Raw genomic sequence first — 18,529 nt, 5'->3', positions numbered from 1 at the left:
ATATCTGGTTTTTGTGTGTTCGTGCGGCGCGATTCCTCGCGCCTGGCGCCCAACATAATTCATGCGGTATTTCGATGTTTGAACAACAATCGCGCCGAAGGTGTGCCGAGAATCATTCCATCGATCTCTCCGACTTTTGAGGTCACGTCATATAAAAGTCTTACGGTCACAATATGTGTGTGTGTGCGTGTGCGTGTGTGTGTGTAAGATAAACGCACAGTACACGCAAAATATATGAAGAGAGAATCTTAAATGCGACTCAGCTCGTGCCTCGGTGCTGAATAATCGAATGCTGTCTTATCCGTACAGGCTTCGGCCTTTGTGTCTTTCGAGCTTATCGCGCGGCGTCTTCAAATTACCAAAGGATTAGATAAAAAGCGCTAGCCGGAACTCGAGGGTTTTTTTTCGCTTATCGATAGCACAACATCGCTCATACCGCGATGAAATCGCCGTTGTTGCAAGCTCGCCGACAAGTTCTAGCAAGCAATTACACACAGGCAAACATACATTTACAGATACGCATATAAGAAGTAATATAATCTCACATATATATATATATATATATATATATATATATATATAAATTTAAAATATAAAAAATATAAAATATAAAAATATAAAAATATAAAAAATAAAAAATAAAAAAAAGAAACGGAACCATTATTCTGGTACGTCTTCGCAGTTCTGGTAACACTAAAGCAGAAATTTTTAAAAGTATTTTTTATTTAACTTTTGCAGCTTCACATTAGAGTACACGAACGAATTTTAGCGTAGGAATTCTTAAGACCATCGTAGTGCTTCCGATTGGGAAGGCAGAGGAAAGTGAATTGTCAAAGATCATGGACCAAGCAGAGGATAATCTCGGAGGAGAATTGAATACTCAGAAAAAAAGGAGAGAGAATAGGAATCTTCAAAGATTCAGAAGAAACCAAGGAAAAGCGATTAGAAAAGAATACTGGAGAGTAACTAGCAGGAAAATAAAGGAGAGAAAGGAGGTAAAGCAATTCTGTATATTGTGTGAAGAATTTTTAAAGCAACTTTAAAGTAAATATTTTAATTTAAATTAATCCTGTTTGTCAATTTTAAGGTAAAGATCCATCTCTCAATCAAGAATTTTTAAATTTGTCGATTGCTCCGATTTTTGATATGTTTTGATCATGATTTTAATCGTTTTGCTGAGATGGTTTCCACTAATAAACTCACGAAATAATTAGTAATATGTGACCGTAAAAAAACTTTTTACAAATTATTTTAATTTTGTGTAAAATATATTTTACAAATTACCTTACAAAAAATGATATCAAAAAAATTGTGCTAATTGAAAATGAAAACTTATTTAAATATTTTAACGAAAAAAAGTTATACAAAATAGTTGTTTCAATTTTCTACATTATATCCCACAAAAATAAAGACATTAAAAAATTGTGCTAATTGAAAATATGCATATACAAAATGCATAAAAATATGCATATTGAAAAGTTTAATTAAATTAAAAAAAGAAAAATACAATATAAAATATAAAAAATAAAATTAAAAATGATTAAAAAAATTAAAATTTAGAAATTAATAAAAAAATAAAAATTTATATAAATATAAAAAATTTTAGTTTAAAAACTTAAGCACTACTAAACTAAATAATATGCTAATGAAATTGGTAGCGCCAAGTTTTATTAATGTAACTAAAATTTTTTATTTATATTTTTTAAATTTTATATTTTTTATTTCTTTTATTAATTTCTAATTTTTAATTTTTTAAATAATTTTTAATTTTATTTTTTAAATTTTGTATTATATTTTACTTTTTTTGATTAAACTTTTTAAGATATAGATTTTCAATTAGTACAATTTTTTAATATTATCGATTTTGGAATATAATATATGAAATTAATACAATTATTTTGTATAACATTTTTGGTTAAAATATTTAAATAAGTTTTTATTTTCACTCAGCATAATTTTTTTGTAAGATATATATTGGAGGATACATTTTACACAAAATAGTTTGTAGAACAGTTTTTTACCGTTTAAAATAACACTATTTTGTTCAGATTAAAGTAACTACTTTATAGGATAAAATATATAGATACAAATCTTTATTGTGTCCCCTCAAGATTACAATTATATAAATATAACATAAAATAAAATCTACAAATACAATAACCAAAATAACAATATAATACACTATACAATAACACAATATATCCAATTATGATAAGATATACTCGGCAATGAGAGCCCATGCGCGGATGTTGATGCGTAAAGAAACTACGTAAAGAAACTGCGTAAAGAAATTAATTCTTTTCACGAAAGAATTTTTAATTAGTGCACAGAGCACATATTTAGATTCTCATTTTTGAGAACTCTAAAAACTCCTCTATACCCCCCTAAAGAGATGTAGACGAGAAAAAATATCGGGGCGCAGTCACTGAATCGGGAATTGAACCCGAGTCTTTCGCTTGCCGGGCGACTGCTCTTACCACTGAGCTATTCAGCCCCACACCGATACTCCTCTCGTCTATTTGTTTATAAACCTCTTGATAGATAAACCGAAGAACGCGATTTTTCAGCCCCGCGTGAATTTAATAATTTGAAAATATATACGGCTCTAATATTTACAAACATGACAAGATATACTCGGCAATGAGAGCGCAGTTTCTTTACGCATCAACATCCGCGCATGGGCTCTCATTGCCGAGTATATCTTGTCATGTTTGTAAATATTAGAGCCGTATATATTTTCAAATTATTAAATTCACGCGGGGCTGAAAAATCGCGTTCTTCGGTTTATCTATCAAGAGGTTTATAAACAAATAGACGAGAGGAGTATCGGTGTGGGGCTGAATAGCTCAGTGGTAAGAGCAGTCGCCCGGCAAGCGAAAGACTCAGGTTCAATTCCCGATTCAGTGACTGCGCCCCGATATTTTTTCTCGTCTACATCTCTTTAGGGGGGTATAGAGGGGTTTTTAGAGTTCTCAAAAATGAGAATCTAAATATGTGCTCTGTGCACTAATTAAAAATTCTTTCGTGAAAAGAATTAATTTCTTTACGCAGTTTCTTTACGTAGTTTCTTTACGCATCAACATCCGCGCATGGGCTCTCATTGCCGAGTATATCTTATCATGTTTGTAAATATTGGAGCCGTATATATTTTCAAATTATTAAATTCACGCGGGGCTGAAAAATCGCGTTCTTCGGTTTATCTATCAAGAGGTTTATAAACAAATAGACCAGAGGAGTATCGGTGTAGGGCTGAATAGCTCAGTGGTAAGAACAGTCGCCCGGCAAGCGAAAGACTCGGGTTCAATTCCCGATTCAGTGACTTCGCCCCGATATTTTTTCTCGTCTACATCTCTTTAGGGGGGTATAGAGGGGTTTTTAGAGTTCTCAAAAATGAGAATCTAAATATGTGCTCTGTGCACTAATTAAAAATTCTTTCGTGAAAAGAAATAATTTTTTTACGCAGTTTCTTTACGCATCAACATCCGCGCATGGGCTCTCATTGCCGAGTATATCTTATCATGTTTATAAATATTGGAGCCGTATATATTTTCAAATTATTAAATTCACGCGGGGCTGAAAAATCGCGTTCTTCGGTTTATCTATCAAGAGGTTTATAAACAAATAGTCGAGAGGAGTATCGGTGTGGGGCTGAATAGCTCAGTGGTAAGAGCAGTCACCCGGCAAGCGAAAGACTCGGGTTCAATTCCCGATTCAGTGACTTCGCCCCGATATTTTTTCTCGTCTACATCTCTTTAGAGGGGTATAGAGGGGTTTTTAGAGTTCTCAAAAATGAGAATCTAAATATGTGCTCTGTGCACTAATTAAAAATTCTTTCGTGAAAAGAATTAATTTCTTTACGCAGTTTCTTTACGCAGTTTCTTTACGCATCAACATCCGCGCATGGGCTTTCATTGCCGAGTATATCTTATCATGTTTGTAAATATTGGAGCCGTATATATTTTCAAATTATTATATCCAATTATCTTACAATATCCATACATATCTACTTACAATTAAACTTATAACTACATTTACATATTAGCGCTCTTACATTAACAATTCTTACTTACACTAATAATTTATAATAAACTAACTTACCTAACATACATACGCTTCTTGTCCTAGTTAACTCGGAACCCCCGCTTTCTGTATTCCTTTTTATTTTTCCCCACGTTCTTTTCTTTCCTTCTTACACACATTCACACATATTCATCTTTCCTTACATTCATTCTTTCATTACCTCACCTTTCTCTTCAGATATTCTTCATCCCCTACTCATTCTTCCTTCGACCGAAATCAAACCGAAACTTAGATTTTTGGCCGAAATTGGCTGTAACCGAAACCGAAACCGTAATTTCGGTCGGACTTAATAGTCAGATGCTGATTAGTTAACTTTAACACTTTATAAAAACGAACAAAAAGCTCAGATCAAAAAATGATATAGAACTTTTCAATTTGGATTGTGCTTCTGTATCTCATGGTATGGTTCATATATGTTTAATACGATATATACATATATATACTGTGACGTGGCCGTCCCGCGCGTCCGCCCGGCTTCCATGATCGCGGATTGAGAACGGATTGGCCGTGCTAAGTCCGCTGAGGGCGAAGAATGTACCGCGACCTCTAGAGGGGCGATTATCGCGCACGATAGAATTATTTATTAATTCTGAATTTTTTTTTTGTTCTTTTCGAGCGATACGCGTTGAAACAGGGACCTCACCGAAGATTAACAACGGCGAGGGACCAAACATCGAGAACTAGCCTGCTATTGAGGGACGCCTCATGACCCTGAAGGATGAAATTGGTATTTTGACTGTCGATGATCAGCCCATCACGGCGTGATCACGGCATGCCGGATGCGCGGAACCACCAACCCGCATGCTAGAAAAGTCACGCACGCGAGAGCAAGGACAACCGAAAACGCACTCCGGTAAGGGGCCCCGAGGGTCCTGGCGGAAGCCGGATCCGCGGATCGTCAACAGCAGAGGATACTCCTTAGGCACCCCCAGGGGGCTTTCCACCCCGGATGAGGGGGGAGACGACGACGAAAATGGACCGTCCTGAAATCCCAGGTCCGAGGGCGATATCGCCACGAAGGTCGCGAAAACCCTCGATACAGCCGTGCGACTCGACGCAGCGGCGCGATAGTGTGCCGCAACGTAATTGGCCGCGCGAAGAGCCATCCCTCGTGAGCGACATCGAGCGGCTTATCGATCGGCGCCGGAAATATCCCGGCTAAGGGAGACTTGCACGGCCGATCCCGATAGAGCGCTTTGTGGGAGAGACAGAGAGAGCACCAGAACGAGAGAAGCGAGTGAGAACGAGAGGCCGAGCGGACGATGCAGAGGACGAGCTCCGTAGCCGCTTTCCCCGGAGGATTCTGCTGTCGATGAGATCACCCTCGTCCGCGAACGACCGCGCGCGAACGACTGAGACTTCCCGTCTCTGACGACGTCGCTATTTCTTTGTGTTAGTGTCCCGGCTTTGTCACGTGCTACGTCGCACCGGCTCGCCCGGAGATTAGTGAATTACTCGCGATACTGGCGACGTTCGTCAAGCGGATCGGGCCACCGACGCCTTCGCAGCGACGGCCTCGCGTGTGTGATTCTCGCGATATATTGTGTTCCGACTCGATATTGCGTCTCGTCTTTCTGGAGGACTCGCGCTCCGCGTATCGCGCTCACTCGTCGTGTACGTGTAAGGCATAGGTATAAGTGCGTTGTCGCGACCTCGGTGAGAGGTCGCGACAACGTTTAGCACCCCGCGTGTGAGTACGTGTTCACGTGTGCGTGTGTCTCACGGGTTGCGCCTTTGTAAGTCTCGTATATTTCGCGTGTATTGTTTGTCCGCTATCATATCGCTCCCGTAAGGAATATGAGAGAGAGAGTACGAGTGTCTCGCGGAAGGCGTCTCAACGCCCGTTGTTGTAAATTCCGCGCGTTTCTGTACGTTGTGTGTCCGAACTATCGTAGTGCGTGTGGTGCGTATGTCGGGAATCTGAAGCGACGGTAGCGTTAATGTAAGGGGGAGTGAAAGGACGTACGACCGTTCGCGTGCGAATCATGGTACCTCGCGCATATCGATGTCTTCGAGCGACTCGTGTCCGCTACAAGCTTAACAACCTGTCACCTCTGGGAGGAAGTTCGGTACCGTATCGCATGCTAGCTACTTACAATTTTGCGTTCTTTTCGGCGGCTATCGTTTCGCGTTTCCTTGAACCATCGACTATTCTTTCGGGTACGTTTTTTCGACTGTATGATTTTGGATTCATTTTGTTCTCTGATCACTGTTCATGTCTCAATATTGGGTGTTATCAGCCCGTTCTCTGTTCTAATAAACCTTATTATTATACTTTTCTTTTATATTGCGCGTTCTTATTTGGTGTCTGTCTTTACGTGTCTAATTGTGTGTCGAACGCCTCTCGTATATTGCGCCTACAACACCGCCCTGCCCCTCTATCGTTGGGCGAGCTAGCCCGCCTTTGAAGGACGGAGAATTTTCGGCGACTTGTGACTTTTTCGTGTTTTGCGAACTGGCGCGTGAAAGACCGCGCCTAGCGCCCAATTTCTCGGTGTCGCGTTACTTCTCCCGTCCGTCATGGCGCGCACGGAACTCCCTTCATCCCCGTTTTCTGGTCTGTGCGCATCACCCTCTTTCGATCCCTTTTTTGACGACGATTTCGCAAGTATTTTCACGCTCCCTTTTCTTGTCCCTCCGTCAACCTCGGGAAAATAGTCGCAATACATACACATATATACAGGGTGAGGCAATAACTATTAGCACCTAAAATATTTTCGAATCTATAAGGTCTACAGGAAAATTTGTATAATCAAAATTGTTCAACAAAAAGAGGACTATTATATGACGGTAATAATTTTTGTCCAGGTGGAGGCACTTTAGAGGTATCAAGGTCATCTATATTTTTTTAAATGGATTCAAATATGTTTTCTTTTTCATAATATGATAAAGGAACTCAAAACAAGTTCAAAACTCATATCACAATATCATTTTATAAAATTAGAACCAAGAGAAAAAAACGATAAAAAATGTTTTTCATAATAAATAATTCACAATAACTAAATAAATAAAAACTTACTATTTAATTTCCTAGAAGATTTTATAAGTGATGGCCATCACTATCAATGCAATACTGACTCTTCTGATCACTGATTGACGTGAGGATTTTGTAATGTGGCCACCTCGTTCGCCAGGTTTGACGAGTGAGTATTGATCAGACACAATGTTTATTGGCCAGTTGAAAATGAGGACCTTTGATTGGACAACTGTACTAATTACCCTAGGCATCGGTCGATATATGTAGTGTGCGATCGAACATGTGCGCAACCGGAATGATCCGATTACGCACATGTGTCAACGTCACCGCCGACAGTACGTTCGATCCTTCGTCAAGGCAGTCTCCACTGCAATAAAAAACGGCACCCCGTGGCATTACCTACCGCACTACAACGACGAGACATCAAGACATTTTGCGTGTAGCTAATCCACTAATAAAGTTTTGTTCTCTCTCAAAACGCAGTCAGTTATTTTCAAATCGGAGCCTACCCTTATTCCAAATCTTGGCAGCGAGTTAATCCGTGCGCACTATTGGTTTACGGTATCTAGCACAACCATCGAATTTTACCGTAAATAACGAGCCACAAATTTTTAACCCACGTATTTCGCGAGCAACAAAATCTAGAAACACTTTAGGAAAGAAACGCATTGAGCAACAAAATTATTTAGGGTATTTTACTCTTGGGCCGTATCTAGCACAACCACCGAATTTTACTGTAAACAACGAGCAACAAATTTTTAACCGACGTATTTTGCGAGCAACAAAATCTAGAAACACTTTAGGAAAGAAACGCGTTGAGCAACAAATTTATTTAGGGTATTTTACTCTTGCGCCGTATCTAGTACAACCACCGAAGTTTGCGCAACTATCAGTTTTTCAGAAATGGGTGGAACAAAAATATTCGGAATAGAGCAATAAATTAGCAACAAATTAGCATGAAAAGAATCTGCTTTTATTATTTTTTTTTTATTTTTTCGAGTGGCTGTGCTACCTTTATACTTTAGCTAGCACAGCCATCGGTTTTTCCGAAATGGCTGGAGCAACAAAATTTACAATAGAGCAACAAATTAGCAACAAAAGAGCACTAAATTTTTGTGTAGGTTTTATTCGATTGTGCTAAAGTAGCTGTGCCAGCTTAGTATACGTGGACATTTAATCCGGTGGTCTTCCGGAAAATGGTGGTTATTTGGTAACGTCCGGAAATAGACGGATATGTTTGGTGGTGGCCTGAAGACGGGCGGTTATTTGGTGGCGTCCGGAGATGGACGAATTGTACTGAAGCATGAGGAAACCGGTGACTGAATACGTTCGGCCTAGTCGACAAGAACGATCGTCGCCCGACGTATTTGCGAGATAGAAACCAGCGATCGAGTACGCTCAACCTAGTCGACGAGAACTCTCGTTGTCTGATATGCGAAGAGATGGACTCGGCGATCGAGAACGCTTGTTGCCTGGGATAACAGGAGCTAGGAGTCTCAGAGTACTCTCTTGAGACGGAAGCAGGACAAGACTGATGCTGGATCTTCGGCCAAGCCAGCTTATACCCGATATCCGGCTGGCCGGTCTCCCACTCGTCTTCCCATGTGTAGTGGGAGCGTCCTGGTTAGATGAACGAAGATATACCGGCATAGTCCAATATTATTATAAAAGTAATTCCACGTCCGGTTTGTTTTATATAATTTTTCTGGCGTATTTGTTACGTTTGATAAAACCTTCGTAATACGTTCTCATAAAGAATGTGAAATCTTTGTACACGTACAGAGTGCTTCATAGTTGCAACATACATAGATCAATAAGTCGGGTTGCCTATCTGACGATCGGCAGAGGTATCCTTTACCGACCTCGATAATCGAAAAATAATAAAATCAGAGGATCGATCATGTAATTTTTTCTTTGTGAAAAGTGAAAAAATTACATGATTGATACCTTAAATGTAAATCCGGTAGGAAATGAGGAAAATGAAATCGGCTTTTAACATACAGTATACATGTAATATTTAATAATATAAATAAAATAACATAGATGACACAACTAAAATATAATAACAGAATAACTAATATCAAGGCTCTCTGTGGAAATAAATTAATAACAGTAAAAACAGTAGAGAGCACAGTAAGATATAATAGAAATTAGTTTGAAAGTATATAAACGGCTCTTTCGTAGTGCACACGGCACATATTAGATTCTCATTTTTGAGAACTCTAAATCCCTCTTTACTCCCCTTGAAAGATGGAGACGAGAAAAAATATCGGGGTGAAGTCGCTGAATCAGGAATCGAACTCAAGTCTTTCGCTTGCCGGGCGACTGCTCTTACCACAGCTATTCAGCTTCACACCGATACTTCTCTCGTCTATTTGCTTATAAACATATTGGTTGATAACCGAAAAACGCGATTTTTCAGCCCGCGTAAATTTAAATTAGTTTGAAAGTATATAAACGACTCTTTCGTATTTACAAACAAGATAATAATATATGATATGAAGGAAGCTCCTAAGTTAAAAGGTATAACATTGATATAAATTAATGGCTAATAGGAGCAAATCGCTGTTCTTGGAGCGCAAATATATTTTTTATTATTCATAAAATTAAATTACATATATAAGGAAACGAACGTTGGTCTACTTTAAGACCTTCTTCAGCGTTAATTACATTCATGTTAAACCGTGTCTGTGGTAGTCGAAAATATTTGTTTACAATTTATTAACATTGAGTGTCGGATTCATATTTCGCAAAGTTAGTCAATTCTCAATTATTACCAAGGTCATTACAATATGGTGTCAGATTTTTCACATTAACAAGAAAAAACGGATTCAATTCGCGTTGTCATGACGTTGCAGAGTTTCACCGTTGGTTGCTAAGCCAAAGGGGAGAACAAGAATGCGAGGTCAATTATTAACAACGATTGACATCTACATGAAAAATTAACAAAAAACACCGACTAATTATTAATGAAACAACTCATTATGGATTAATCGTTGGATATTGGTAAAGATTAAAATATGTGACAATGACTCACAAATTAGTTCCTTAGAGTTGTAGAATAATGGACGAAGAGTTATTGCGATGCTTCTTGTTCAAATACATTTTTTGATCTGTCTAATAGCTCGATGAGGCAAGCACTATTTTTAACATTGACATGTTTATATTTTGGGTAGAGTGTCAATCATGTTTATGTACGCAGTATTTAAGGATTCTGTATCCGTTTACAAATTTAAACCATTTACCTGTCTTTTTATAAAAACCATTTCAGAAATCAAGCGTTTATAGTAAAATCTCTCTTTGTCAATAATTTTGACCTCTTCCCAATTAAAGCTATGATTGCATTCTAAAATGTGGTTGGAAATAACAGAATTATTTTTATTATTTTTTATGTTCGATTTGTGTTCCCCTATTCTAGTTTTTAGTTTTCTCCCTGTCTGTCCCACATAAGAGGCTGTACAATTATTACAGTTGATTTTGTAAACAATGTTGGATTGTAGAGGTGTTGGTATCGGATCTTTATGAGCCTTTATAAACCTATTTAATTTATTCAAGCTGAAATAAGCAAGAGTGACGTCAACATTTTTAATGACCTCTGTAAATTGTTCTGCGATCTTAGGGATGTATGGAGTCAAAAAGTAGAAAGTGCTCTTATGATCGACTTTCTCTTTTGTTTTTCTATTAGTTAGTCCTTTGTTTTTTATTAATGTTTTGAGTCGATTATTGATGGTGTTAAAAATGAATTCTAGAAGGTAATTATTGTTCAAAAGTATATTGATCACATGTGTGAAAAGATAATAATATATTCGGCAATGAGAGCCCAAACGCAAGATGTTGTCGCAAAAATTTTTTCTTTATTTAGTGCATATTGGTTGATAACCGAAAAATGTTTATAAGCAAATAGACGAGAGAAGTATCGGTGTGGGGCTGAATAGCTCAGTGGCAAGAGCAGTCGCCCGGCAAGCGAAAGACTCGGGTTCAATTCAGCGACTTCACCCCGATATTTTTTCTCGTCTCCATCTTTCAAGGGAGGTAAAGAGGGGTTTAGAGTTTTCAAAAATGAAAATCTAATATGTGCCGTGTGCACTAAATAAAGAAAAAATTTTCGCGACAACATCTTGCGTTTGGGCTCTCATTGTCGAGTATATTATTATCTTGTGTGTATATAATAAAAATATTTTATGTAGTGACAAAATTAGTTTATTAACAATTAACGAAAACTACGCATATATTGTGAATTAGTGTAAATTCGAAAAGCATAAAATCGAACGTTTCGAGCTCATTTTGAGTCTTCTTCAGCGCACATTAATAAATATAACTAGTGAGTACAGTATCGGTCGCAATATAAAGTCGTTATAATTATGATTGAAAAATAAATAAATAAATAAAACAATAACGGCGTTTATCAGTCTTCATAAAAATATTTAAAAGGTGTTAAGCCAAGATGATATTTATAGATATAGTTATAGGTTTGAGAATAGTGACTCGATTTCAGTGCCAGTTGAATCCTGGAAACGTTATAGATGTTCGTATAGATTAATTCAGAGTAATCAAAGTCACTAATCCTTACAGTAGAAATTACAAAATCGTTACTTACGATGTCGAAGTATTTTACACAAGCGTTCGAAAAATCTTGACTAGAGCAAGTGTGTAATTTAGAGGTTGATCGGCTATTGTCAAACTAAATAATGAGAGACGTGTTTATATACCGTGTCTCTACTTAAGATATTTTAGGGAGCGTGTTAATGACGTCATGATACGTGTTCGGTAAATTTTCCATGTCCGTCTGCAAATTCAAACTGTTCTTTTGTCTTTTAATAAAAAACATTTCCGAGATAAGCCTTTTGTTATAAAACGGGACTTTATCAAGAATTTTAACATTCGTCCAATTGAAATCATGATTATATTCTAGTCTATGATTCGTAATTACAGAGTTATTAATGGTATTTCTATTAATATGTCGTTTATGTTCAGAAACTCTAGTTTTTAACATTCGAGATGTTTGACCAATATATGATGCGTCGCAATTATTACAATTAATTTTATATACTACGTTGGTTTTTGAATCGTTCGGAATAATATCTTTATGGACTTTAATGAATTTATTCATTTTATTAAGACTAACGTGAGATAGTTTCACATTCGTGTTTTTAATTATATTATTGAATTTTTCGGTTACAGACGGTAAATAAGGGATCGTAAAATAGACCGGATTATTCTCTCTGATCTGTTGTTAGTCGGATGTTGTTTGTAAGTCAAAGTCTTTATGCGTTGATTTACGACATTAAAAATTAAACTAATTGGATAACTATTGTCCAGAAGAATTCTGACGATAAGGTTAAAATTTTTGTTATGGATATTAGAATGAGATTTGATGATGATTTAGAATGAGAAAGAAAGAAAGCTCTGTTCACAAATCCAATAATCATGCCTCGTTTCTGGTGAAGCGGATGTTGTGAATAGTAGTTAAGATATCTACCAGAGAAGATAGGTTTATGGAACCAGTCAAAAATTACACAGAACCACAAAAAAATGGGTCGGAAATTTGGCATGTGGATGCCGGTAAAACCAAGGATAAAGAGAGAAATAAGAGGTTACTTTTAACTCAGAACCGGACGTGTGAATATCGGTACACGTAAATACAGTGGTAAAGAGAGAAATAAAAGATTACCTTTAATTGTACTCAGTAACCGGATGTGTGAATATTGATACATGTAAATACAGTGATAAAGAGAGAAATAAAAAGTTTACCTTTAACTGTACTCAGTAACCGAACGTGTGAATATCGGTACACGTAAATACAGTGGTAAAGAGAGAAATAAAATGAGGGTGAGATAAGGAGAAAAGGAGAGGACAGACGAACAAAAATTGCAATATTGATACTTAAATTATTTACTGATAGGCCAAGAACTGCTTCAATGATTTTTAGTCTGAGAGAGGTAATAATCAAATAAAATTGTCTGCTACAGACTCACTACTTATTGCGTACGTCGGTGATTTTGTTTTGAAGAGGACCTCGGCAGCGGATCTCGTGGCGTCGGTTTGAATTTGACAGCAATCTTATGTCTATCCCTTTGCGTTGGATGACACAATCACTTGAAACGTCTAACACTCAAGACTGTCTTGAATTTTTAATTCACCTTCAGCCACTTCACAGAGAGTCTGCGTTATATATCAGCCGAAGCACACGTCGCGGAATCGAAAATATTAATACTCGAAAGTGTTAACACTCGAATAATTGACAACGAAGATAGAGTAATTAATTCCGCGTCTCGAAGCCGAGATCGAAGAAAATAATTAACCCTTTGACTGCTGTGGACGCATATATGCGTCCAGCAAAAACCATCGGTGTGGCCTGTGGGCGCATATGTACGTTCGGCGCAAGCCATCGGTGTAGATTATAGACGCAAATGCGCGCTCGGCGAAGACTTTGGTTGTTTACTGCTGTCTCATGTGTATGTTCGGAAATTATTTCTATCGTATATGTCCAACACTCGCAGAAACCACATACCTCGTTGCTTAGCAACGAGAAAAAATGTAATCTTGTTTATTTGGTCAGTCATTCTCTGTATCTTAAATTCGTTTCATCTGTTGCCAGACAGGTGTGATTGTTGCATTAGCATATTGTAATATTACATTTGTGGTGCATGTGATTTTTATATTATTATTTGCTGCTGTTAATACCCTAAAAATGTGTAGCAGTTTTAAAGAATTTGTTACGAGAGACGACAGTGACTTGGATGAAACCTCAGATTTGAATGAAGATTATAATGGTGAAATACACGAAACGCACCAAGATATTCTACCGTCTTCTTATTCGGAAGATATAGAAATTAATAATGGGATAGTTAGGTGTAGAAGGGAAAATAAACGGCGAAGAATACTTCTACAGACGAAGAGAATTTAAATTCAAATTCGAATTCTAATTTAGAGAATTTCGATTCGAATGAAATGCTTTCAACGTTGTCATGGTCGAAGAACAATTTCAAACCCATAATACATGCATTTAACGATCAAAATTCTGGAGTGAAAGGAAATTTAACTCCGGAATCCACACCTTTAGATGCTTTCCAACTTTTCTTTTCAGAAGAATTAGTTTCTCATATTACAGAGGAGACGAACAATTATTTTACATTTGTGAACGAAAATACTTCACCTAAAATGCATTCTCGTATTAATTCCTGGAAAGACACATCAATATGTGAGAAGTATGGATTTTTGGCCATCGTGATGTTAATGCCGCGGATGAAGAAATTAACTCTAAATGAGTATTGGTCGATTGATCAAATGATAAAAACTAACATTTTTCGAAAAATTATGAGACGAGACAGATACATGGTATTATTGCAAATGTTACATTTTAATAATAATAACGTAAGAAGTGATGACCCATTAATAAAAATACCCATAATTGATGCACTCAAGAACTCTTGCACAATCGTTTTATCCGTACCAAGATGTGTGCATTGACGAAAGTCTTATGTTGTTCAAAGGCCGATGCTATTTCAAACAATTTATTCCTTCCAAAAGAAGCAGATTTGGTATTAAATCATTTATACTCTGCGATTGCACAACTAACTATGTACTAGATTTCATAATATATACCTGAAAAGATACAGATATTGTGCGTAATTTTACAACCATTGGACAATCGGCAAATGTTATCATGACACTTTTACGTCCATATCTTGGGAAAGGTCATACAGTGATAACAGACAATTGGTACACAAGTCCACATTTATATAATTTGCTACATAAACATAAAACAAATGCGTTTGCAACAGTAGGCAAAAATAGAAGAGATGCCCCATATTGAGAGAAATCTAAGAAAAGGAAAATTTGACTACCGATGTACAGATAATTTATTGGCATTGAGGTGGCGAGATAAAAAAGATGTGTGGATGTTATCGAGTGTTCACGAACTTAAAATGATAGAAACTGGTCGAAGAAATTATCTTACAAGATTGCCGAAGTTAAAACCAGAATGTGTTGCAAATTACAACATCAAGATAGGTTCTGTGGACCGTGTTGATATGGTTTTAAGCACACTGAATTGATTCAGAAAATGTGTAAAATGGTACAAAAAGTTTTTTTTCCATTTATTAGACATCTCATTATATAACTCCTATGTTCTATATCAAAGTGTTACTGGTAAAAAACTAAAATATAACGATTTCCACCTGTCAATAATAAAACAAATTCTGCAAAAATATCCGCAAAATAGGAAACAAGCGGGTAGTGGGAAAAAAAACCTACCATTTCGTCTGATAGACATTTCCCTTCGAAAATTTTAAATGCAGCAAGCAACTTGAGAAGAAGAAAATGTGTTGTCTGCAGGAAACATAAAAGAAGGAGGGATACTCCATACGAGTGTACAAAATGCGACGTCGAATTATGTGTTGATACTTGTTTTGAGATTTACCATATGCAATTGAACTATTAATTTTCTTATTGTTCTTCTTTCTTAAAAGAAAGTTTTTGTTTATATATAGAGTATTTATGTTACTTACTTGTTATTCGTTCAATTTTTCAATTTTCAATATCCAAATATATACATTATAATTATCAAATTATGGCGTTTTAAAACTTTACCATTGGTGAATAAACAATATATATTGAAAATAAAAAATGTTTGGATCCGTTTTGGAGTGGACAAAGTAATAGTAATTGGATTGTGTACTATATTATAATGTGTTAATACACCGCCGACAAGATCCATATTGCGCGAAAAAGTATTCAGTCCCCAGCGATCGCTACTGCCGGCCGCACGCCGCTCACGCGAAGCGCTTCAACTTAGAGCAGTTAGCAGTCAAAGGGGTAATACCGTGGACGAGGGATAGAACCTTAGTGGTGATCACCACGCATTTCTTCACATTAAATACTAGAATTCGTACCTCCTCTCCATTGGACAATTGGACCAATTAGAATTTTATTTAACGCCCTCATATGCCTAGGGGGTGTTTCTTTCGACTTCGAGTCTCAGAAATTTCTTCTCTATTGGTTCAAGAGATTTTTTTGTTTGGCCAATGAGGAGTTTGGTACCGTCAGAGTCGCTTATCGCTATTTAGAAATTTATTATAAACAGCTGTCACTTTAGGTGGTCCGTCAGACGAGCTCTCTTATCGAATACTTCTTAAGTTTTCGTCGCCGTTTCAAATTTATGATTGCAGTTCTAAACAACTGCTTCGAATTACGGTGACTCTGTTTTATTTAAAATTCTTTTAGAGCAGTTCAAATGTTTATACTTTATTGGATATCTAAGACTTCTTTGGTTGTCTTATTTAGAGTTGGTCTCGTCTTACGGAGGTTTGTTAAAAATTTTATTATCCACGTAACGTAATATTCATGGAGTGCGACTAAAGTGACAGCTCTCACGGTTTGATATTTCGCCGTAGAGCGTTCTTAGAATCACTATCTTTAAATGTTTATGTATTCCTTTCGAAAAGAAAGAATTGTGAAGTCTATTACAGCCCGCCGCAAAAAAGATGATCCACCGCTAGGCCGGTCGTTAAGCGCGCGCGGCGTAAATAGGCGCCATTACCTCGCGGTTACCAGGAGCATATACGAGAAGCGTTGATAAGAACAATAGGTTAGCGATTATAATTTAGCGACTGGCCTAGCGGTGTGTTGTCCTTCTCGCTGATACTCGCACCGGATTTGCCGATCTTTATAAATTAATTTCTCAATAATTATTGTGAAAATCGCCAAAATGGTAGAAAACTTTTTTATTCTATTTTAACCCGCTCTACCTGCACCCGAGAGGTGATACGGTCATTTTGAGCCACCTTGTATGTTCAATAAACTACGATTTTCTTCTAAAGATAAAGCAATCCTCCGCATACAATTTTTCGTCACTCTCATAATAATAAGTAAAATTTTAAAAAATAAAATAAAATTCATAACGTGTTTGCGGAATCACTCTTCTCATAATTACACAAGTGAGAAAAAATTTCATGAGCAGGATTTCTTTATACTTAGAAGAAAATGGCTGTTATATCGAATGTAATTATTAAAAGAAAAAAAGATTTTTTTGTTTAAGTTTGTTATATTTTATCTGTGTTATCTGTATTATTTTATTTATATTGTTAAATATTACAATTTACACTGTACCTATGTGATAAAAGCCGATTTCTTTTTCCTCATTTCCTACCGAATTTATATTTTAATTTTATTATTTTTCGAATATGCGAGGTCTGTAAGTTATGCCCCTGCCGATCGTCTGATAGACAACCCGACATACTAATCTGTATGTTGCGGAAACACCCTGTACAATACTCGTTTGTACAACGTGCCTTCATACTATAAATAGTTTTATCCGGAATTTTAATTTTGTTCCAATTAAATTCGTAATTTGTTAGTCTGTATGATCAGTCTAATGTTCCATTATGATTGATAATTGGAAGGTGTTGTGCGATTTATGTGATTTTTATGTTCTTTAATGCGAGTTTGTAGGAATTTTCAGATTTGTCCCAAAGGGGCATCGACGCATCACAATTATTACAGGAAATTTATATACTACATTGTATTGTAGTTTTTTCGGCAGTTTGTGTACTTGTATAAATTGATTTAATTCATTTCTGTGAGAGAGAAATGTTGATATTTACGTCCTTAGTCATTTTAACACATTAGAGATTTTTTTTATAAATAGTTATATTAAAAAAAACAATATCTCATTCTTCTTTACATAGCATTTGTCAAATTAATCTCCAAAGTTACGTTAGATCTTATCTTATTCTCTTTAGATCTTACTATTAACATTTTTATTCTTACAAGGGAACATCCCCAAGTGTCATTCTGATTTTGAAATAAAACTTTGGTTTTGAGTTCGTCTGTAGTAGTAAAATATCCATGCTTCGAGAAAAATCCTCGATCTCAACCGTTCCTGAGATTTTCTTGTATACATATAAGATGAGGAAGTTCGAAACCGGTAAAATTTTTTAAAAATATATATTTTTGGAAAAAATGTTTTATACAAAAGTTGTAGGGTTTTAAGTGACATGTTACATAATAATATTAGTTTGTGAATAACGTTGTCAAGGTCATGTAGAGGTCATCTTCAACTTCTTAAATGGGAATTTCCATTTTTCATTGTATATTATTACAGTATATCCCGAGAGCTTTTTAAAACACTATAAAGTATTTTTCCATAAAGTACTTTTCGGGTTATGAGGTTTAAAAGTTACAGTACCGCCGACATCAGTATTACCCAAGGTGATCACATGGAAATTATACGGATTTACACCTCTTTTGTATGTATACATTTTATGTATGCATAATATAATATACATTTGTTTTATTTTTGTATGATTTTTCATTTCGGAGGTACAGCTGAACAAAAAACATTAGTCGCATGTGCACATAGCATCAACATCCTTATTGGACATGATTATTTTTTAAATGAGTACAGATAGCCATTTTTTAATAAATTTTTAGCCACTGAATAGCATATGAAGTAGAATATTTCACTTGAAG

At 36.2% G+C, this 18,529-nt stretch overlaps 1 protein-coding gene across 11 annotated transcripts in view; it reads right to left on the bottom strand.

Annotated features, from left to right (window-relative positions):
* Positions 1–18,529, bottom strand: part of Argl (Argininosuccinate lyase) — a 104,945-nt gene that overhangs the window by 40,925 nt on the left and 45,491 nt on the right. The gene's annotated exons all lie outside the window — the stretch shown is intronic.

This window comes from Anoplolepis gracilipes, unplaced genomic scaffold, assembly GCF_047496725.1.
Source record: "Anoplolepis gracilipes unplaced genomic scaffold, ASM4749672v1 Contig19, whole genome shotgun sequence".
Lineage (NCBI taxonomy): Eukaryota > Metazoa > Arthropoda > Insecta > Hymenoptera > Formicidae > Anoplolepis > Anoplolepis gracilipes.
This window is presented reverse-complemented; position numbering and strand designations above follow the sequence as displayed.